This window comes from Heterocephalus glaber, unplaced genomic scaffold (genome assembly GCF_053883595.1).
Source record: "Heterocephalus glaber isolate CG9 unplaced genomic scaffold, H.glaber_assembly_v1.0 deba00001610, whole genome shotgun sequence".
Classification (NCBI taxonomy): domain Eukaryota; kingdom Metazoa; phylum Chordata; class Mammalia; order Rodentia; family Bathyergidae; genus Heterocephalus; species Heterocephalus glaber.
The window spans coordinates 33,335,366-33,357,902 of NW_028258381.1; the positions used below are offsets into that span (position 1 = coordinate 33,335,366).

The following is a 22,537-nucleotide window of genomic DNA, read 5'->3' on the forward strand; positions in this document are numbered from 1 at the left end:
AGGGCATGCCCTGCCTTCCTGCCTGTCCCAGCCAAGTGCCCTATTGGAGGTAGGTGTGGTCTTTCCCAGCCATGGGCACCACTGCTACTCCTCTCTTGCCCCAGGCTCTGTGTCCAGGGAAGCTTTATTCACGCCCCCAGGGACCAGCCATGTTCTAAGTCCCAGGGTCTTGGTCCAGTGTGGGTGAGACAGGTCTTCTGAGCAGCCTCAGGAGAAGCTCCCTAAGACAGGGTCCCCGATGACACTGGGCCTTTTGGGACAGGCAGGAACCTCCTCCTGCCCAGGCCTGGACCTGCCCACAGCCCTCTGTGCTCTCTGGAAATACCCCTGTGGTCTCCGAGATTGCTCACCAGTGTCCCAATAACCTGTTCTGTGGGTTTGTTTCTGTCTCTTCCTTTTCACTTTGTTCTTCATATATTTGTGAAGCTTCAAGTGTTTAAGTGGAAAGGAAGGGGCAGGAGTAGCCTATGGATGTCACTAGTCAGTGACCCTCTGCTGAAGCTTGGGTGGGAGGAGCATCCCCAAGCTTCAAAGTTTGGCATTTAATCCCCACTGTGAGATGTCAAGAGGGTGAGCAGTCAGTCCCACCACGTGTAAAGGTGGGCCCTCGGGAGCTGATTAGGATTCCACAAGGTCATCAGAGTGGAGCCCATGACTGAGTCCTGGGGGCTTTGTGAGAAGAGTGAGAGACCAGAAAACACATATGAGCACGCACACACACACACACAAACACACACACACACCTCCTGCCAAGCGATGCCGTGTGCCACCCTGGAACTCTGCCAGCAAGAAACTCATTGCCAGATGAATCCCCTTGACTTTGGACCAGAATCATGAGCCAAAATAAACCTCTTTCCATGACAACTCACCAATCTGACATGTTGTTTTACCGGCAACAGGACATGGACTCATTACAGGGGGCTTAAGAACAACTGAAACCCTAGACTAGGTCTCTTGGGACCATCCCTTAGAAGAAATCCTGGCACAAGTGCCCTCCATCCTCCCAGATAACCACACTTGGCCTGAGCAGGCGGCCGGGAGGGGGTAGAGATGCTGAGCTGTGCCTTTGCTTTGATAAGAGACAGCCTGAGGAGGCCTGGGAGTTCTCATTTCTTCATCTCTGGCTCTCTCTGTACAGCAACAGGTCACACAGGGACCCTGGCAGGCTGCTTCTTCATGGCTGGGTGGCAAGGTACCAGTCCCCACCAGGACCCCCAGGGCTCTGTTTCTGGGCAGGTCCACCTGTCAGCCATCGTGTTGGTAGAAGGTTTTCCTTCCTCATCAGACCCCACACCTGATCCATAGCCAGGAGTCCTCTCCTGAAGGACTGGACCTGTCCACTGGCCTAGGCTGGATTGTCAGGCAGAGAGAACCTTGGTGGAGGCTTCATGGTGTCTTTCCTTCGAGGTCACTTAAATGGGAAACATCGGATTTTCAGAAATGGTAGTGTTAGAAAGCGAAGTGCCCATGTCCCCTCCTTTACATAAAAGAGAAGATGTTGCTTACCTTAGTCCTGCACTCCACCACCATGGTGCGGCAGCTCGTGCATGTGGAGGCACTCTGTGGATCAGCTGCCTGGCCCTCTAAAGGCGTGTGCCCCAGAGGACCCATTTGAGCAAACCTAGGAGACACATCTGAGCTCTCTGGGACACCAGCCACCTGCCCTGGGACAGCCCACCTCCCACTGTCTTCAGAGCCTCCTGGAGAAGCAAGATGCTCGTGAGCCCTGCCTAGGCCTCCCAGGCCCCATGGCCAACCAGCCACTTCTGGGCACCGTGGCACCATGATGGTTAATTACAGAGCACGCTGCCTTTGTGATCATCTTCCTAGTGCACTCTATGAGCTGCAGACTCTATGATTATGCACTGGTTTCTTTTTGCTCCCTTTTTAAATTAGTGTGTGTTTGCAATACGTAATAAATACATTCATCCTGGGGAATTGGTACATGTACATATCCCATCTTGATCTTTTTACTTCCCCTTCTCTTCCCTTTCCTCCTGTCTCCACCCATCCCTAGATCCACTTCCATCTCCACAAAGTCTTTCTACATGTTTCCTATCATTTACCTTTTATTTCACTCTTTAAATTATTTATACTTTGGATTTCTCATACAAGAGAAACCATACAATATTTAACCTTCTGTTTCTGATTTATTTCACTTAACAGTATAGTCTCAAGGTGCACCCACATTCCCATAAATGACTCAAATGTATCTTTCTTTATGGCTAAATAGTATTCCACTATGTAGATATACTACATTTTCTTTATCTATTCATTGTTTGATGGGCATATAGGCTGCTTCCAAGATTTAGCTACTATGAGTTGTGCTACTATAAAGATGGGCATGCATGGATCACTATACTATGATGCCTTTCTCTTTTTAGGACCTTGAACTTGTGAGGCAGGCATGGCACCATGGAGCTAAATCCCCAGCATGCCTTTCTTTTTTGAGAAGATGTCCAGAAGAAGCTGAGTCAAATGGAATCTCTAGTTTTCTGAGGAACCTCCATACTGATTTCCACAGTGGGTTGGTGAGTTTATATTCCCACCAGCAACGTAGAAGGGTTCCTCTCCCCCCAAAACCTCACCCACATTTGTTGTGTTTTGAGTTCTTGATGATAGCCATTTTTCTGGATGAGAGGGAATGTCAATGAGTGTTGATTGACATTTGTCAAATGTGTTGAATGACACATTTGTGTCCTCATTGGCTTGAACTTCTTTTGAGAAGTGTCTATAAGTTTCAGTTGCCCATTTTTTGATTGAGTCTTTTAGTTGGAGGGGTCTAAATTTTTCAAGGTCTTTATTTATTCTAGATGTTAGTCCTCTGTCTTAAGAGTAGAGGCAAATGGCCAGGGATTTAGCTCAGTGGTTCCACCGCTTGCTTTGCAAGTGTAAGGTCCTGAGTTCGACCCCCAGTACCAAAAAAAAAGAGTAGAGGCAAAAATATTTTCCACTCTGTAGGTTGTCTCTTAGTCCTGTTGGCTGTTTCCTTTGCTGTCCTGAAGCTTCCAAATTGATACGATCCCATTGTTGATTGTTGGTGTTAGTTCTTGTGCAGTTTGGATTCTGCTCAGAATTCTTGCCTGTGCTTATGTCTTCAAGAGTTTCACCTATGCTATCTGCCAGCAAACTCGGTGTTTCTGTTTTTATATTTAGGTCTTTCATCCATTTTTATTTGATGTTAGTACATGGTGAGAGGCATAGGTCTAGACCCAATCTTCTGAATGTGGATAGTCAGTTTTCCCATCACCATTTGTTAAAGATGGTATCTTTTCTCTGACATATGTTGAGGGCTGCTTTGTCAATGATCAGGTTGCTGAATTGCCTGGGGTCATTTCTGTATCCTCAGTTCTGTTCCCTTGATCACATCTGTTTTTGTACCAATAGCATGCTGTTTTGATCATTCTACCTTTGCCTAGAACTTGAAATCTGGAATTGTGATGCCTCCTGTGCTGCTTTTTTACTCGGGATGACTTTTGCTGTTCTGAGTCTCTTCTGGCTCCAAATGAATTTTAGGATTGTTTTTTCTAGTTCTGTGAAGAATGCTTTTGGTATTTGGATTGGGATTGCATTAAATCTACATATAATAGTTTCTAATACATGGCCATTTTGACAATACTAGTTCTACCTATACAGGAATAGGGGATGTCTTTCCATTTTCTGACATCCTCTTCAATTTCTTTTTTCAGAGTACTACAGTTTTCATTAAGGAGGTCTTTAACTTCCTTAGTTAGGTTAATTCCTAGATGTTTAATTTTTTTTCTATCTCCACTCCCACGTATGGATTTCTGAATTTAGTTTCTTTATTGAAGGGGCAAACACAGGTGTGACTTGGGAATCCTGTCAGAGAAACTCCTCAGGATGACCTGGGGAGTAGCCGAGTGCTTGTCCCAAGATGGCTTCTCACCCTGTCCCCCACAGCCCCAGTGGCACTCCCCACCCTGCAGTATCACCCTCACTCCTACGTGTGGCCTGGGGACACTGCCTCCATGCCTGTGCTCTCCTGAGCAACCCTCCTGGGTCTGGATGCTGGCTGTCAGCACTCCCGACTCACCTGCTCCAGACCCCAGCATGATCCTCCCACATCCTTCAGGAGGTGACACCTCATCAGCATGTTCAGGACCAGGCCAGGGCCTGCCACCAGGCTCCAGAATGTCACCAGCCCCCATCTCCCGAGTGGACATTGACCAGTGGGAAAACTCCACCAGAACTTTCCAGAAGTCATCCCAAATTTTGCCAGGAGCCATGATGATCAGCAATATGAAAACTTAAAGCTTTCTGGGCTGGCCGCTGAGAGGCTCTGCAGTTGGCCCACAGGATCACAATGGTAAGGACAAAATCACACTCGGGCTTTGTCTGAGTTCCAGTATTTACAGTTTGCATCACCCAAGATAAATCCACAAAGGGTGCCCTCGGGGAATGGGTTCTCAGAGGCCAGTGTGAGGGGCAGGAAGGCTGAGAAGGGGGAGCCTGCTGTTAGGAGTGACAGTCAGGACACAACCTTCAACATACCCTATTTGTCCCAGCCCCAAAGGCCCAGAAGACTTTGGTTGTAACTGGCCTTATGGAGCCCCTGGGACCACCCCAGGTCAGGAGGCCCATCCATTTCCCCAGAGGGCCATGCTCACTAGGAGCAGCACCCTGGTTCCAGTCCAGGTCCCTGGCCTTGGGCTCCCTGACCCATCCCTGACCATGTGCTCTCCATGGCCTTCTCCTCTGGCATGTCTTGAGCTTGTCTGTAAGGACTCCCCCGGTCAAGTGCAGGCCTGCAGTAGGCCCAGAAGGAAAGGGGATGCGGGAGAGAAGAAGGAGCCCTCTCTGTCCACAAAGTGCAGAACATTCACTATCTGACTCCTTTCCGAGCTACGCAGGTCTCTTCCCCAAACCTGAGTGTCACAGCTGCAGGTCTCTAGTCCTTGTCCCACTGGATGATTGCAGTTCTCCAATCAGGGCACAGTGTTTACCTCTCCTCCTGCCAAGTACACCTTGCCTGCCACCTCCAGGAAGACTGGGAGGTAGGTGGTCAATCCATTCTGAGAATCCACAAGGAATGGGACCCACCCACCTGGTGGATATCTCTTTGTCACAGCCCTGTACCCCAAGTCATAGAGCAGTGCCTTCCTCGGGGATGGGCTGCACTCTGAGGGCAGGACATGACCTGGGACCCTTGCTTTCCACCATGGGGTCCAGTCTGGGGCTCCCTTCTGATGTTGGACAGCTCTCTACTCATTAAGGATATTAACTTTTCCTGTACAAGTTGGACATACAGTCCCACTCCTATGGTTTGGGTAAGTTTCCCTCACAACCAATGCATTGCAATCCCAGGAAGTAGAAGTAAGAGGAAGGAGAATAAATGCAGTGATGGCTTAATTTTGGAGCTGGCCATGATTATAAAGGAAACAGCCAGATGGTGGCTCTGGAGCAGTATTCAGAGAAGCTGCATAAAGCCACTGCATCCTGGGCGCTGGGGAGGAAGGGTGAGCACACTTTCTGCCAGTCCCTTTCCACTGGCCAAGGCCCTTCCACACAGCCGCCAGCCTTGCTGGAAGCAGGAGTTAGGGTAGAGGAGTTAGGATAGGGGAGGTGGCTTCTCACACAGGGACAGAGTGACATTGTCCCCTGTGTTTTGAGAAGCGATCAGACAGGAAGAGGTAAATGGTGTGGGGAGCCAGCTGGCCAGGCATTCCTGCTGTGAGTGATCACACCATCGCTGTCACTGGTTCTGCGTCTCTGCTAACAATAGAGGGGGTGGAGGACAGAGTCTGAGATTACATGGCATCTCCTGGAGAGAACCACTTTAGCAGTCCTTCCTGGATGCTGGTGGCTGACACCACATGGGTGAGGTTTCGAGTTTAATTCTGGTCAGGTGACCCAGAGCCTCTGCTTGTTCTAGAAAACATACATGGCACTCCTGGACACAAAGACATCTCCAGGCCTTGCCCATGTTTCTGAGCATCCATTCAGTCCTAATACCCAGCTCTGGACCTGGGCAGAGGCTGGAATCAGGGATACAGGAAACTGTTGCTGAGACCCTGGAGGCTGGACTCACCTGGGAATTAACAACCCTTGACAGCAAATGACAGGTGGGCCTTGAGCTTCAAACCCCCTTGCCACTAATGAGGACTCCTGGCTCCTCATACTACCTCTGCTTCTGGGACCCCAGATTGAGACCCCAACACACATTCACATGTCAGTAACAGAAGTCCACTCCCCAGAAGTTACCTGTGGTGTGACCAGAGTAAGAAATAAATAGTGATGATGGAACATCTGAGTCAACCTAAGAGGTCCAAGCTCTGCTTGGTACACCCTGAATCCATTTTAAAAAATGCAGAAAGAAAACTGCCTCCCACAGACCCAAAAAAGAGACCCAGTTTTTTTTTTTTTTAAGGTAGATTGCAAAACAAAGTACACAGTGTGATCTCATTTTGGAAAGAAAATAACACATTTATATAAGACTGCAGTAAAGAATGGAACCTTCCCACAGACACCTGGCCTTCTCCTTCAGCTCTGGGAGGTGATCACTAAGTGTGAATGTCACAGTCATGCCTGATGGAACTGTCTTTGTCTGCCCGGGGCCCTTGGACCACAAGAAGTGCAAGGTATATTGGGGGTAGGGAGGTGAGTCCCTTAGAATTCCCTGAGAATTATGGTTATTTTTCCATCGTTTCTGTAAAGGCCACAGAGTAGCTGGAGGAAGAGTGTGTAGTAGAACATTAACTTTCCACCTATAAACTAAGCACAAGAACTACGCATACAGCACAAGATGATCTAACCACGTATCATGTCTTAAAGAATACGACTTTTTTCCCTATGTCAGCATAATGTCAAAAGTCCCTTTCAAGTATAAATACATTTTATTCTGATCTCCTTGACCACTCACCTTAGTTCATATATACAAATTTGCTAAAAATTATACTAGTAGAACTGTTTCTAGCAACACCAAGGGTACTGGACCTTGTCAAACAAAACATTATTCAGTGTTCATATAATATCTGGCTTCCCTCAGAACTCAGGTGGATGGACAATGGCACCACCACGACCTGGTAAAAGCCTTCCTGGGATGGTGTTTCCAGACCCCTTCTCACATTAGAATCAGACATAAAGGTCCCTGCTTTTCTCTGGTCAGCACATTCCTGTTTTGGATTTCATCTGCTGCTCTCTTGCAATGTAGCCATAAACTCTTCATTTTTCTATGTTCCTTGACTATTGGTAAAGTCTGTTTACCACCCTTGACACCAGCCTCTCATTGCCTAGCCTGCATGGCACTTAGGATCAGCTTCACCTGCAGAGGGAAGGAAGACAGCCATTGCCATAGTGAGACCACAGCCATTGCCTCTGGCAGTCAGCCACAGAGCCCAGTACAAGTTCAGGATCACACATGAACACCCAGAAAGTGATGTCATCCAGGTCCCCACGGGGAAGACAACCGGAAGCTCTGTTTGGGACTTGCCCTGAGAACCCATCCCAGGAGTAAACATGATTGTAATAGTTCTGCAGAAGTTCTTCAAGATGACTCCACACCTGAGGGTGGTCTTGCTACTCTTGGACTTACAGTTCGTTCTGGAAGCAAGGGAAGCTTTCTGAACCACTGTTCCCTACTCCTGCAATGATGTTAACTTCATGCATGTATTCATCAGAGCCTGGGAAACTGTGGCAGAATGTGGAAAGCAGATGTCTCTGGGTGGTGAGATTATGCATGTATTCTTATGTAATTTCAATTATTTTCTGTAAGAAAGTATAATGTCTGTACAGTGGGAGCTTTTAATCAACCTCCACCCTGCACACTCCCAAAAGCCGAGTTTCTTTGGGCTGGGTGTCTGGTGAGTGCAGCCATACCCAAGCGCTGCCTCAGCTCCTCTGGACTTCATTAGCTGAGCTGAGGCTGAATGCCAGGCATGTTAACTCCCGAACCCACTGACGCACGTATTTTTGCCCCTTCTATAAACACAAACTTTGTGTAAACCAGTTACTTATCAGTGTCAAATGAAAGCTGCTTCTGTGAAAAATAGTGTAAATGACTTGGAACATCAAGATAAAGGCAAATTGAAGTGACTTTTAAAAATGCTATAGAGCCAGGCATGGTGGTATATGCCTGTAATCCCAGCACTCAGGAGGCTGAGGCAGAAGGCTCATTTCGAGTTCAAGGCCAGCCCAGGCTACATAGTGAGTTGAAGGCCATCCTAAACTACATAGTGACATCCTGTCTCAAAAAAAAAAAAAAAAAGACAGAACTTTTCTGATTAAAAGTAACTGAATTGAGGTCATGTAAATATTCTGAAGAGCTGCCCGAAACAGAGAAAACATGGCATCCTTTAGAATCCTGACCTGGCAGAGATAGCAGAGGCAGGGAATCCCATCCTCAACTGCTTCTTCTACAAGGGGATAGAAGACCCCAGAAGAAGGGCTGCCTGGACCCTGGGGGGATTGGAGCCCTGGCCTTCCAACAGGAGATTTCTGGACTCTGCTCCCCAAAGGATGGGGAGGGGTCCCAAAGGATGAGGCCAGGGTCCTTGGTGAGCCACCCCAGTCAGCAGGCCAGCATGTCAGTAGCAGGCGTGCTCAACAAGAACATGAAAAGGTGATTAAAGACACAATTTCAGCCTTGCACCTGCTCCAATCAGACTGCAGCCTGACTGCAGCTGGTCTGCGGAGATGATCACTGATGCAAAGGATGAAATAGCAGACTTGTTCACTGCCCTGTCCTCCCACCTGTGTCCCTTAAGGTTCCCCCCAGCCCCCCAGTGGGTAGGGAGAGCTGCTTTGTATTTCCCTTTCTGCAACACAATACTTGCTGATGAAGTGATTGCAGCTTTCTCTTGGAGCCAGGGCTGGTTCCAAGCAAGCAGAGCCCCCACTGTGCTCTCCTGGGGTTTGCTAAGATAAGTTCCCATCCAAGTGCACAGCTGAGAACCGGAAGGGGTCCTGTGTGCACACTGTTGAGCACAGGGCACTGAGGCTGGGGCATCCAGCTGCTGCCTCAGAGGCCAGGTTGGCCCTTCTGTCTCTGGCAGTCAAGAGACATCATGGGCCAGGTCATTGCCACATCCAGACCTTCAGTGGCTCAGACCAACCTAGACACCCAGGGAACAGATGGTGCTAACCCAGGCCAGGGTTCTGGGTAGCTGAAGTGGATTCTCCTGGGGTCTCTCTGCATTCTGGGTTTCATAGGGGATTCTGGTAGTCTGATGGACAGTTATGTTAGTTACTTTCTTCACCACTGGGACAAAATATTAGAAATCCATAAATTAAAAGAACAAAGATTTATTTTGGCTTTCAGTCCACAGTTGGCTGGCTGCAAGGCAGGACAGCATGACACATGGCCATGGTGGAGGAGAGTTGCTCATGGGATTGACAGGTGGGGAAGCAGAGAGAATCAAGGAGGGAGCTGTGAAGGAGACAGGCCCTTTTCCAAGCCACGCCCCCAGCAACCGATTCCCACCTCCTAATAGCAAATCAGCTATAAAGTCCCCATAATCCAATCTCTCTCCAAAAGCTTTATCTTTGAGAACATGAGGTTCTGGGGACATCTAGATATAAACCAGAACAACAGTCATGCTCTTTGCCTGAGCAAGAGGACCCTTGCAGGAGACTGGCCAGAGAGATCAGAGTTCCTTACCTGAGCCCAAGACCCTAAGCCCGTCGGCAAGGGTGATTCTGAGCACCTGCCCAGGTTGCAATCTGCAGACATTCTGCCAGGGATGTAAGGACACGGTCAGAATGGCCACCATCTAGTTTTCAAATCAACTCTGATTTTCAAGCCAATGGTGATTACTTTATGTGTTGAAAGGTAATCCTCTGGTTTGGAAAAAAGATTTACAACATGTACACATGTTTTGACATATTTTGCATGGTGAATAAAACAACGCAGGAACTAAAGTACTCTGCTCTGGGCAGTCCTTGGCTTGATACTAATGCAGCTGCTCCTCACCCGAAAGAGAAAAGGAGTATGTCAGGAATGCAAGTGTGGCATCTCAGCACTCATCAGTCAGGAAACTGAAACCTTTCAGCGGTGGGGAAACCGTGACACACTGGAAATGGGTTTTGTGAGCTTGCATCTATGCTCCCCGTGGGCATAGGGAGAGCAGTGCTAAAGGTCCTACACCTGCCATAGAGCCATGTGTTGTATCTGCAACCTAGAGAAACTTTACACCGGCAAACACTGGCTGATGGGCCACCCCACTGCTTAGAATACAAAGCATGGAACCTGGCCCAGTGCAGAGTAGAAGGACATCTGCACACCAGGAATGAAAGTTCAGGAGGTCTGGTGAAAAGGGTTAAAACAACAACAACAAAACTAAGCAAAGTCAAAGACTTGGCAATTGCACTTGTTGCAGATGATATATTATTTTCTTCCCAGTACTTAAAATGAACATTTTCAGTTTGAAATCAAAACAAATTGCAGACAGGTTGCACCCAAGCACTTCCTAACACATAATTTAGATGATAATTTAATATTCATCTTCAGGGCCAGTCTCAAACTCTCCCCCTGGATTTGGGCCATCGGTTAAGTGCTCATGTCATTTCCACTCAGTTTCAGGCAGCAGACACCAACACTAGCATATTAAAAAGAAAAACACTTTTAAAAAACTGGGCTTAAGGAAAAAAAGACTTGGACATATTTCACACCCTCCAGCAGCATGCTTTTAAAAGGGGAAGCAAGCCTGACAATACCAAGATGGTGACAATGACATAGCCACTTTGGAACAGTGACCAGCAACTGCATTTCTAGGTTCTTCCCAGGAAAGGAAAAAAATCCTGCTTGCAAAAGACAGTAAAAGAATGCATATCAACCTTATTCCCAGTATCCCCCAACTGGAATTAAGTCAAGTGTCCATCAACAGAATGGACCAGAATTCACGTGTAGTCACACGGCAGGATGACTTCTAGCACGTAGAAGCAGTCGTGTGTGGAAGGAACACCAGGCTCATGACATGTGTGAGCACAGCATGTGCAGGAGAGGGCAGAGAGGCCTAATGAAGGGCAAAGTGTAAAGATGGGGCAGGGCAGCTCACCTGAGCATAGCTCTCCAGGGTCCTCTATGGCATATGAGGCATCTTGGCCATCCCCCCTCCATAGGGACCACGAAGCCAAACACAGGCAAGCTCTGAGTGCTCACAGCAGAGTACTGCAAATCCACTCCCAGCCTGGCAGCCTCCTGTTCCAGAGGACACAGCCCAGGGATGCTCAGGATCACTCAACTGCACCATCCCGGAGGCTGACGCCTGGTGACCAGTGCCTGGTCCAGTTTCTCTTTCCAGACACTGCTGGGTCTCCATCATCTGCAAATGGTCCTAGCTCTGCCAGGAGAAACCCCCCCACCAGAGGCTAAGGACAGCACAGTGGGGGGGGGCCCTCTGGTCCACACTGCAGAGAGGACCACAGCTGCCTCTTTTCTCCCAGGATGGCTTTACCTAGGCAGGGTCACCTGGCATCCCTTCTGAACACTCTCAGTGTACACTAGGGCATTTTCCCCTGAGTTTTCAGTGAGTGCTGCCCCATTTGTGCTCTCCTGAGAATGTCTTATGACAGTCTTTCCCTTAAGTGCTGGAGGCCCCCAGAACTCCGTCAACTGCTGCGTTCATGCCAGGAAGCCCAGCTGGCACACTGATCACCAGCCACCTGGCCCCGCCCACACGCTCTAACCCATTCACCCAGAAACAGACCTCTCTCTATCCTGCAGAGTTTCAATATGAGCCAGAGGGACCCAGCCATCACAGCTTAGTTGCAGGGATGCTGCCTGTGGTCAGTGCTCACTGCCCAAATAGAACCAGTCGCTGTCAGGCCAGCCCCTCAGCTCTTTCCCACCACCAAGCTCCTGTTCTGTGTCTTATTTCGACCCCACAGAAATGTTAGAGCACTGCCTGGTGCAGAGTCCGTAAGACATAGTTGCACCCCGAGTTTTGGCCACCAAGGATAAGGTGCACCAGCCACCAGGTGCTCAGTAGTGCCACTCCAACAAGTCCAAGAAAGATTAAAACATGCAACTGAGGTTTTGTTCATGAAATCTTTTCCTACACCGATGTCTTCAAGGGTTCTATCTAACCTTTCTTCCACCCAGTTTAGTGTTTCTTTTAATATTTAGATCTTTAATCCATTTTGATTTTAGTTTAGTGCATAGTAAGAGATACAGGTCTAGTTTTAATCTTTGACAAGCTGAAACCCAATTTTTCCAGCACCATTTATTACAGAGGCTATCTTTCCTCCAGGGAGGGTGTTTGGCTCCTTTGTCAAAGATGAGGTGGCTGAGTGTCTCTGGAGTTGTTTCTGCATTTTCTAATCTGTTCCATTGATCCTCGGGTCTGTTTCTTTGCCAGTACCATGCTGTTTTCATTGCAGTAGCTTTGTAGTATAGTTTCAAGTTGGGGATTATGATACCCCCTACCTTGTCTTTGTTGCCTAGAATTGCTTTTGCTAGTCTAGTTCTCTTCTTGTTCCAAATGAATTTTTGGATTGTTTTCTCAAGGTCTGTAAAGTATGCTGTTGGAATTTGAATTGGGATTGCATTGAATCTATATAGCCGTTTTGGAAGTATGGCTATTTTCACTATATTGGTTCTTCCTACCCAAAAGCAAGGGATGTCTTTCCATTTTCTGATATCCTCTTCAATCTCTTTTTTCAGAGTGCTGTAGTTTTCAGAATACAGGTCCACAAGTGGGACCTCTTCTTACTAAAAAGCTTCTGCACAGCAAGAGAAACCACCAACAGCGTGAAGAGACAACCCACAATGTGGGGAAAAAATTTTACCAGCTGTTCCTCAAAGGTCTACTATCTAGAATCTATAAAGAACTTTAAAAAATCAGACCTCCCAAATTTAAAGACCCAATCTGAAAATGGGCATCTGAAGTGAACAGACATTTCTCAGACAAAGAAGTAGAAATAGCAAATAAACATGAAAAAAAAGTTCAACATCACGGGTCATTCAAAAAATGCAAATGAAAACAACATTGAGATTCCACCTCACCCCAGAAAGAATGGCTGCTATCATGAAATCAACCAATAACAAATACTGGCGGGGCTGTGGGGAAAAAATGAACCCTGCTCCACTGTTGGTGGAATGTAGACTGGTGCAACCACTGTGGAAATCAGTATGAAGATACCTCAAAGAATTAGGATTAGAGAGCCCATCTGACCCAGCTATTCCCCTACTGGGTATCTTCCCAAAAGAATTAAAAGAATCATACCACAGTGATATATGTGCACCCATGTTCACAGCAGCACAGTTTGTAATAGCTAAAACTTGGAAACAGCCCAATTGCCTATCAGCTGGAGATTGGATAATGTGTGGGGTTTTTTATAAAATGGAGTACTACTCAGCCATAAAGAATGAGAAATTAAGAGACATTTATAGCTAAATGGATGCACTTTTCTTAAGTGAAATAAACAGGACACACATGTGTAAATACCAAATAGTTTCTCTGGTGTGAGAAACTGAAAGTGTAAATAAGGATCAAAAGGCATAATAGATAAAGTGAAATAGGAAGAAAAGGTCCAAAGGGGAAGGGGAAGGGGAAGGAGGGGTTGGGGAAAGGAAAGAAGAGAATGGAATATGAGAAAGGAAAAAATGTAAACAAAGTCTTTGTAAATAGGGAAGGGTGGAAGGGTTGACGGGAGGGCAGGGGAATGGGGGAAAAAAATAAGAACCAAGATGTATTACGTAACGGTACAAATTTCCAATGATGAATGTCATTATATTGTATACCTAAAATGTACCAATAAAATTAAAAATAAAAAAAGATCAAAACGGTGGACCTGACACCAACAGCTTCACCGTGGGTGTGCCAAACGCCTAAAAGTGTCTTTAAAATACTGGGGACGCCCGTCTATGGTCCCCTTATTAACTTCTGCACATCCCCAAGATTTGTATCGAATGAAGCAAAAACCACTGGACTAAAACGCACATTTTGCCCCAACCCGTTGTTATCGAAGTTTTCACAACGAAAATTTGAGGTCTTCGTGATCAAGGAAAAGCACAGCCCTCACTCCTCAGGAAACACCACCGGGGAAAGGGGGGACACCGAGGGGCCCAGGAAAGGAGGGACAGCAGGTAGCCCGGGCGACGTGGGGGGCGGAGAGGATAGCGTGCGAGCGCAGGTGGGGAGACAGTGGACAGCCCAGCTTTGAAAGGCACCGATCCCCCAGCGACCCGGGAGCGCCCGGCCTTGCTGCTCAAGGCGGGACAACACTCGTGCGCGTGGACAGCCGGTCCCAGACCGTGCCGCAGGAAGGGAAGGCCCACGGCGGCCAAGCTCAGGCCATGCAGATGGATATACAGAGACCTCAGCATCCCGCGGCCACAGCAAGAGGACAGGGCCTCCGTGCGCCTGCGCAGCGCTCTCCCCACAGCTCCGCATCCGCACCGCGCCTGCGCAGCTCCAGTCCCGCCGCCTCACGTCACGCAGTCTACAGTTTACAAGCGCGAGTCTCTCCCAGTGGGAGCCCGCTCCCAGAGTTCTTCGGCCAAAAAGGAACCACCCCTAGGCTCAGCCGACTCGAGATTTGACCCGCCCCCTTCCCAGTGTTGCGTTTGACTGGGCAGCAGTTCCCCGCCTCCCCGCTCTCTTCAAGCCCTCGCTCTTCTGTAGCTGCAGCCGAGCTCCCGGGTTCCCGTTCTGCGCATGCGCAGCAGCCATCACCCCTCGGCTCTGGGCGGGCGTGCTCCTGGGCCCTCTTTTCTGCGCTTGCGCAGGAGCCTCCTATGCTTTTGGGGGCGAAAGCTGGAGAGGCGCCCGCCTCAGACGCTGGGTCTGTGCAGCTGTGTGGTCCATGCACATTTCCTCGATGGCAAAATGTCATAAATCCTAGTTTTAAAATAAATGCCAACAGTCTGTCCCGAACATCCCCAGCGCGTTCTCCGATTCCCTTCTGGTTGCGTCAGTCCTCGCTTTGGGGCTGAGTCCTCCTGGCCGGACCACCTGCTGTTTGAGGGGTCTGCGGGTGTCCCGCGGCGGCCGGAAATGGTAAAGGATGTCCTGCCACGACCAGGACTGTGCAGAGTGACCAGGGCTGTCTAGCGTGACTGTTGGTGTCCCGTGGTGACTAGGGCTGTCCAGAGTGGGCACAGGTGTCCCACCTTTCCGAGGGTTGGCCAGAGACCATAAGGATATCTATCCCGTGGCGACCAGGGTGACAGGGGTGTCCTGCAGTGACACTGCATAGGGATCTACCTAGCTGGGGGAGGAAAAGTGGGTTTGAGGTGTGGTAGGGGACAATCCACAGCCCTCAGGGAATTGGCCGGAGCCGGCTAACTGCTCACAGCAGAAGCGGGGGAGATCGCTTACAGAGGAGGCAACAGGCCCTGGAGCAGGCAACCTAAAGGGGTCAGGGCAGCTGAAATGTGCGACTTTACCCCAACCAGCCCCGGCCCTGAGTGACCTGCGTCTCCTTCCCAGGATGGGGGTGGGGAGGGGCGGGGCAGGACAGGTGCGCTTGTGGCCTTGGCCAGGTGTTGCCCTGGTGGGGGGGGGGGGGAGATGGTGGAGTAGTTTTGAGGGGAGGTACAGAGAGATTAGGGCTGGCAATCCAGTGGTTTCTGGAGAGGCGGGATTGTCCCTATCCAACCTTGCTGCTGGCACCAATGTCCCTTAGCCCCATGCAGCTCTCCCCAGACACCCCAGCCTGTCATCCAGTTGTGTTTCCAGAGATCTGGGCACTGTGGTGTGGGATCTGAGCCTCGATATGGGGGGGGGGGGGCATCCTGTTCTAATCCCTATTAAAATACTATACAGACGCTTGTTAAGGGTGGCACAAGTGAATCTATTCAAGGGGCCTTCGAAGACGTGAGCCCTCCCACTCAACTCTGAATACACAGAAAAAGTGGGGATGTATAGCCACTCCCACAAAGGGGTGGAGTGGAAAAATCACTAGGAGGAAATGTCAGGTTCAGGGGCCTCTGGTAGACAGATTGGACAGCTTTTCTGCGGGAGGTAGGGTTGGGTGGGGTGAGACACAGGATCAGATATCAAAGGTGGGGGATTTTCACTAAACTGGCCCAGCAGGATTCCTGTTAAAGCCAGACGGAACAGGCCAAGGTCAGGACTAGTCAGAGGACTCAGGGCCCTGATCCAATGTGGCCCACAGAGGAAGTGTCACCTTTCACCTGAGATGAGAAAAGTAGCCAGGAGAGACAGCCAAACAGGTAAAGGAATGGTGATCAGGCCAACAGCCCAGTGTCTAAATGCGAATAGGTCCAGGAGAAAGGGACCAATCAGACAGAGCAGGCCCCAGGACATTTAAACACATCCTGCCTTCCAGGGCAGGAAGCGTGAGCCCAAAGTGGATTTACACCAAGCCCAGAGTATTGCTGGGATATGTATTACAACCTGGCTTTCCATCGTATTTCTGTTTGACCTGTGTCTTTTTAAAATGGAATACAGCATGTAATTATGACCCTATGGGTTCTGGTCAATCAAGATTACAGTACACTAAGATTTTATTGGATAATTAGAATTAATTATAATTCTGGGGTGTTTAACAATGCTACAATGCAATTTCCACAGTTGTGAGTGAAGAATGAGACCAAGTGTGTGTGACGCCGACTCAGCCTGTTCATCATTGTAATTGGGAGGTATCACAGCACGTGGCCCTCGGTAAGAGGAATTGGGGAGAAGAATGGCTTCCTCACCTTTCCCTCATGATTCAGCTGACAGGCTCTCCAAGGTCAAGGGGATCAATGCAGAAAGTAAACACCCACAGGACCCTCCAGCCTGGCCTTTCCAAGACCGACCTAGCATCCACACTGGGTGGCCAGCAAATGCCCACTGGCAGCAACTTCAGACTTGGTTTATCTTCTTTATGCAGAATTTTTCTTTCCCTAGCTGGAAGACCTGTTTATAGGCACATTTCTTTCTGCACTCCATTGCCACAGATTTTTGAAAATCTGTTTTTGGCTAATTCCTGAGAATGCTATAGAAGAGGCATGAGAATGATCTTCACCTTGACATGAGTCCCAAAGTCCCCCCAAGTGGAGACGAGCTTATTTTTAGATGAAATTTCCTTGGGAAACATTTCCTATTTTATAATTTTAACAATAATCCCTGCTTAATATTTTAAACCAATATTTATAAAACTGCCTAAGAGCTTGGGAATAAATGGATTTTAATAAAGAAAAGCTGTTTTACAGTGCCTCATCATAAGAGGATCCTGGGAAATGAGAAGGGATAGAAAAAAGACCAACAAACGGAGAAGCACAGACAGCAGGGTGACAAGGCCACTGAGACTGGACCACAGCCACCAGGGCCAATAGAACCGCTGAGATGGGACAGAAGCAGGCAGATATCTGCACCTGTACAAGATTGATGCCACCCAGGAGACAAGATTCAGCTTCCTCCTCCATGCATCCAGTGGCAGCTGTGCTGGTTACTTACCTTTGTAACCTTAAAAGTCAGTGTACTCAAAGCTGTCTCTTGGCTCATTTTGAGCGTCTAGTGGTCCCTGCTCTATAATCTATAATCCCTTCCTGATCCCTTCTCCCTCTTTTATCTCCCAACTCCTATCAGGTAACTATTTTTAGTTTGGAAGCTGATAAAATGGTTACCCTGTAACAATAATTTAGGCCTCCTAAGTTCATGTGCAGAGACCACATGTTGGGTGTCCCCTGAGCCATCTGAGAGGACATATTCCCAGTACTAAAGTCAAGGGGATTGTTTTGTTGTTGTGTTTGGGGGGTTTTATACTGCAGTATTCCTTTGAAGTCATACCACATTGACAGTTCCTTATATTTGTGCCAAGAACTTTTATTCCTCACAATTTATATTTTCTCTTCTTTTGTCCTTTTTGATGGATGCCTTAGTCTGTTCAGGTGCTATAACAAAATACCTTGGACTAGGTAGCTTATAATGACAGAAATTTATTTTTCACAGTTCTGGGATCCAGGAAGTCCAAGATCAAGGTGCTGGCAGATTCCGCATCTGTTCCATGAGAGCTGGTTCCTCACCACCTTCTCACTGTGTCTTCCCTGGAAGGACACTAATCCCTGCCCCTAGGACCTCACCACTTCCCCACAGCTCCATATCCTAGCTCCACTACTCAAGGGTCAGGATTTCAGCAACCATTTCAGAGGGCACAGTCTTTCAGAATGTATGAAGTACAAGGAGCCTCCCTCAGCTGAAGGTCACTGGCTGCTTCTCTTGAAGCCATATGGAATCATTAGCTGTTGTCTTCTCTGAAGAGCTCCGGCTGGGCCCTCAAGTCTCTTGCTGCAGCAGGCCTGGCCTATGCTCTTTGTTGCATGGCCACCATGGGGGACTCCCTTCCTCCAGTGCTGGGCAAGGTGCTGGCCAGGTGCCCACCAGGTGGGCTCTACCTTTGATGCTGCTGAGCTCTGCCCAGGTCCCCTAACTTTGCTTTGCCTTGTAGGACGTCTTTGGGTGATGTTCAAGTGGGATTTTCTGGACTTGGGAGTCAGTATTTCTCAATGGTCCTGTGCCTTTGCTCTGACAATTTCTCTCTTTGTAAAGGGAGGTTCAGTAGTGGTGACTGACTTCCACTGAGCCAGTTGATTTTCTTTCCCCATCATTGTACAGTGAATCCAAGATCCCTGGTCTATCCTAAGAGCAGTAGAGTCCTGGCTTTCTGGTCACCTGCCTGGCTCTGTGATCCAGCCTGGGAACTAATTAGGTTGAAGTGGGAAGAATCATGGAGCCTTCAACAGGGGCTTGGAATGGTATTGCTTTCAAGTGAAAAATGAGAACAAAATGCATTTGATCTTCCTCATGGTGGAGCATCATACCCAAAGACTGACCCCTCTTGCCAGCGAGGAAAAGACTCTCATGCCAGCCCACAAGGGCAATGACCCCTGCTTGTGAACAATCCCAACCTACAGGGCTTGTGCTACATCCTAGCAGCTTGTCTTGGAGGCTGGAGGGGGAACTGTTGTCCACTGTTCTGACCAGGCCTCTGCACCTGCCTACCTGTCCCCTGGGCTTTATGCAGATGGGCGTGACCAGAAGACCACACAGCCTGCTAGTGTCTTCGCTCCTCTTAGAACCTTTGTCCCTGTCTGAGACTCTTCTGTCAGGGTAGACACAGTGGGTTGGGGGGGAACAATCCCTCCTTCCAGAACCCCAGAAACTTCATAGCTCTGCAGTCTTGGGCTTGAACCCTGAGGAGTACAACCCAACCCTACCCCATCACGGGCCACAGTGGTTGCCACTGAAAATGCCTGGGCTGGACTGTCCCCTCCTCAAGGTAACCCCAGAGCAGAGGAGGAGGGACTTAAAGTGCCGGAGTGAGCTGCTTTGGATGGAGGCCACGGACACCAGGGGGCCAGCGGAGGAGGGGGCCTGAGGCCCAGTGGCGAGCCAGAGTCCTCTTAAGATTGACCCCCAGGGAAGGAAGAGACCGTGTTCCGGGGGATTGCTCTTCACTTCCCTTGGAATGAGGACACTGCCTCTGTGGCCTCCAGTTCACAGCGCTGCTGCTGAGCCCACACCACTGGCCCTCGAGCGTCCACAAGGGCAGCGTTGCTTCCAGGGCATAATTAAAGAAGAAACAAACGATGCTGGAGGCGTCACCAGGACCTGCAGCTGCAGCATGAAGGATGGCTCACAGCCCATTGTGAGAGATAGACCAGCTTATGGATTGCAGCACAGCCTGAGCTCCCAGCCAAGGGGTTGTCACCCTCTCGGTTCTCAGCCAGTGGCTTGATTGTGTTGACACAGAAGGTCTGGGAAGAACATCTGCCTTCTTCGAAGGGCCAGCCTGAGAGCAGTTTTCTCAGCAGCTTTTATCTGGTTCTGCTTCGCATCCCATGGCCAGTGCTCTCTGAATCTGGCTGGTTCTGCTGTCCTCGCACGGGGTTCTATCATGGGAGCCACACATTACCCCATGGGCTGATCTCTGGCCTGGGCCAATCTCTCTCTACCCTCATGGAGCTCAGACTTTGTGGATCAAAGATGTGCCCCTCAGAGAGTACAAATGGCAGGGCTTGATACTGGGTCTGGGCTGGGGAGCTACCTTCAAAACCAGTTCACAGAGCAGATACAGCTCAGGTCCAAGGTTAGCCATGAGCTGTTATGTGACTGTACGCAGCCACCTTGATTCTACCTTCAAAGCTAGGGTGATGGTACCCATCTCAGTGGGCCACTAGGAACATGGCATGAGGAGATACAGCTTGTGAGGAGCCCTGCAGGCCAGCCAGATGGCACCTGCCCCCTCCCTCCTACAGTCATCCCTGGAGGCTTCCACCTGCCCAGCTGTCTGTCCACACTAGGTGACAGGCAGCCTGTGAGTGCCAGGCAGAAATGTGATCTGGTGGGGAGACCTTGGCTCCTGAATCCTGGTGGGCCGGGGGATGGAGGGGCCCCATGGAACTGGGGTGCTGATGTAGGCATGGGACATCAGGCTAAGGAGAGACTGCCTCGTGACACTGCAGCCTGCCCAGTATTTGTAGTCCCTACGGTCAGGTTCCACTGTGTAAACAGAACCAAAAATAGCAGTGGCCGAAACCAGACAGAGAATTTTCTTCCAGGCACAGGAAGTGTGGAGGTGGCACTATGGCAAGCATGAAGCTCAAAGCGACTTCAATACAGGAACATTCTTTCCCTCTACCCCACCCTCCTAGCTCATGGCCCCCAAACCTCTCCCAGGGTGGCTGCTGGAGCTCCAGCCCTCACATCTGCTCACTACTCAGCTTGGAAAGAGGTTTGCAGAAGCTGTTGGATAACACTCCTGCTTCCACATCATTGTCCGTAACTTAGTTGCCAACCTGTGCCAGTGGCAAAGGGTAGGAAATGTGTCTAAAATTCAGGTGACTATGTGCCCACTTAATATTTGGGAGGACTGTCACTGAAGAAGAAAGGAGGAGCAGAGTTGTACTTTGCAGCTGAGTCTTTGTCTTAAGAATTTCCCTGCTTTCTTTCTTTTGGCTTTTCCTGGGAGAGTAGTGGCCTGCCCGGATGGAGGTGAGTATGGTAAGGTGAAGAAGTCGATAGTGAGGACGATAGCACTGCTGCTACCCTGCCTGTCTTGAAATTCCATTCAAGCAGAGATTCCGAAATTCTGTACTGAACCACATGTCCTCTCCCCTGGGTCGCCTGTGAAGCACGCCAGCACCTGCTCTGGAAACAAGGACACAGCGCCCCGGCCACCCCCTCTCAGGAACACGGACACAGACACTCTGGGAGACCGTTCACCTCAGACCTTCTGTTTCACTTTTCCTTTTTCCAACTTAGAAAAATATTAACTTTATCTTTTTTCTTTTTATTTTATGAAAAAATCCAACGTATTTTCATAACCAAATAAGAGAATAGCAATAGTTACTGTACTGTGTATTGTTATCTTCAAAGTAGAAGATAGAACCAAAAAGATTCTTACGAAAAAGAAACAAACAGGTAATAACACAAACTCTCTTTTCAACAAACTAAGCTCACCTTTCAGCAGAAGTGAAACAAATTAGCATATACGTTGAAATATTTTTAAAAGAGAATAAGTAATTTGAGGAAGTATTTGAACTTCTCCCATATCCATATATATATATAGTATTTCTCATTTAAGAGAAACCATGCAATATGTGAGCTTGTATGTCTTATTTCACTTAACATTATGTTCTCAAGTTACACTCATTTACCTACTAATGCCTGATGTTTATCTTTCTTTATGATAGCATAGTACTCCATTGTGTATAAACACCATATTTTCCTCATCCATTCATCTGTTGGTGGACATATACGCTGTTTACAAAATCTAGCTATTATAAATTGTGCTGCTATAAACATGAGTGTGCATGTGTTGCTGTAATATGATGATTCTAACTCTTTGGGGAAGATACCTAGGAAGGGGATAGAGGAGTCAAATGGAATTTCTACTTGTAGTTTTTTGAGGAATCTCTCCATACGGATTTCTAATGTAGTTCTACTACTTTACATTTCCATCAGCACTGTAGTAGAGTTCCTTTTCCCCACATCTTCACCAGAATTTATTATTTTTAGATTTTTTGATGACGGCCATTCTTTCTGGGGTAAGATGGTATCTCAGTGTTGTTTTAATTTGCGTTTCTCTCATGCCCAGTGCTGACGAGCATTTTTTCATGTATTTATTGACCATTTGTACTTCTTCTTCTGCGAAGTGTCTTTTCATTTCAGTTGCCCATTTTTTGACTGGGTCTTTTATTTTGAGAGAGTCTAAGTTTTTGATTTCTTTATATATTCTTAATATTAATCCTCTGTCTGTGGAATAACTGGCAAAAATTTTTCCCTTTCTGTAGATTGTCTCTTCACTCTGTTGCTTATTTATTTTGCTGTGAGAAAGCTGTTTAATTTGATATGACCCCATTTGTTGATTCTTGGGGTTATTTCTTATGCCATTGGAGTTCCATTCAGAAGGTCTTTGCCTACTCTTATATCTTCAAGAGTTATATTTTTTTAGATCAGACCTCCCAAATTTAAAGACCCAATCCAAAAACGGGCATCTGAAATGAACAGACATTTCTCAGACAAAGAACTAGAAATAGCAAGTAAATACATGAAAAAATGTTCAATATCACTGGTCATTCAAGAGATGCAAATGAAAACAAAGCTGAGATTCCACCTCACTCCAGAAA

At 48.1% G+C, this 22,537-nt stretch overlaps 1 long non-coding RNA gene across 1 annotated transcript; it reads left to right on the forward strand.

The window, feature by feature from the left end:
- Positions 1-14,369: 14,369 nt before the first annotated feature.
- Positions 14,370-21,396, forward strand: LOC110348174 (uncharacterized). The gene is made up of 3 exons (XR_002393163.2): positions 14,370-14,957; positions 16,497-16,586; positions 17,120-21,396. It is a non-coding gene; the product is annotated as an uncharacterized LOC110348174 (long non-coding RNA).
- The last annotated feature ends 1,141 nt before the right edge of the window (positions 21,397-22,537 follow it).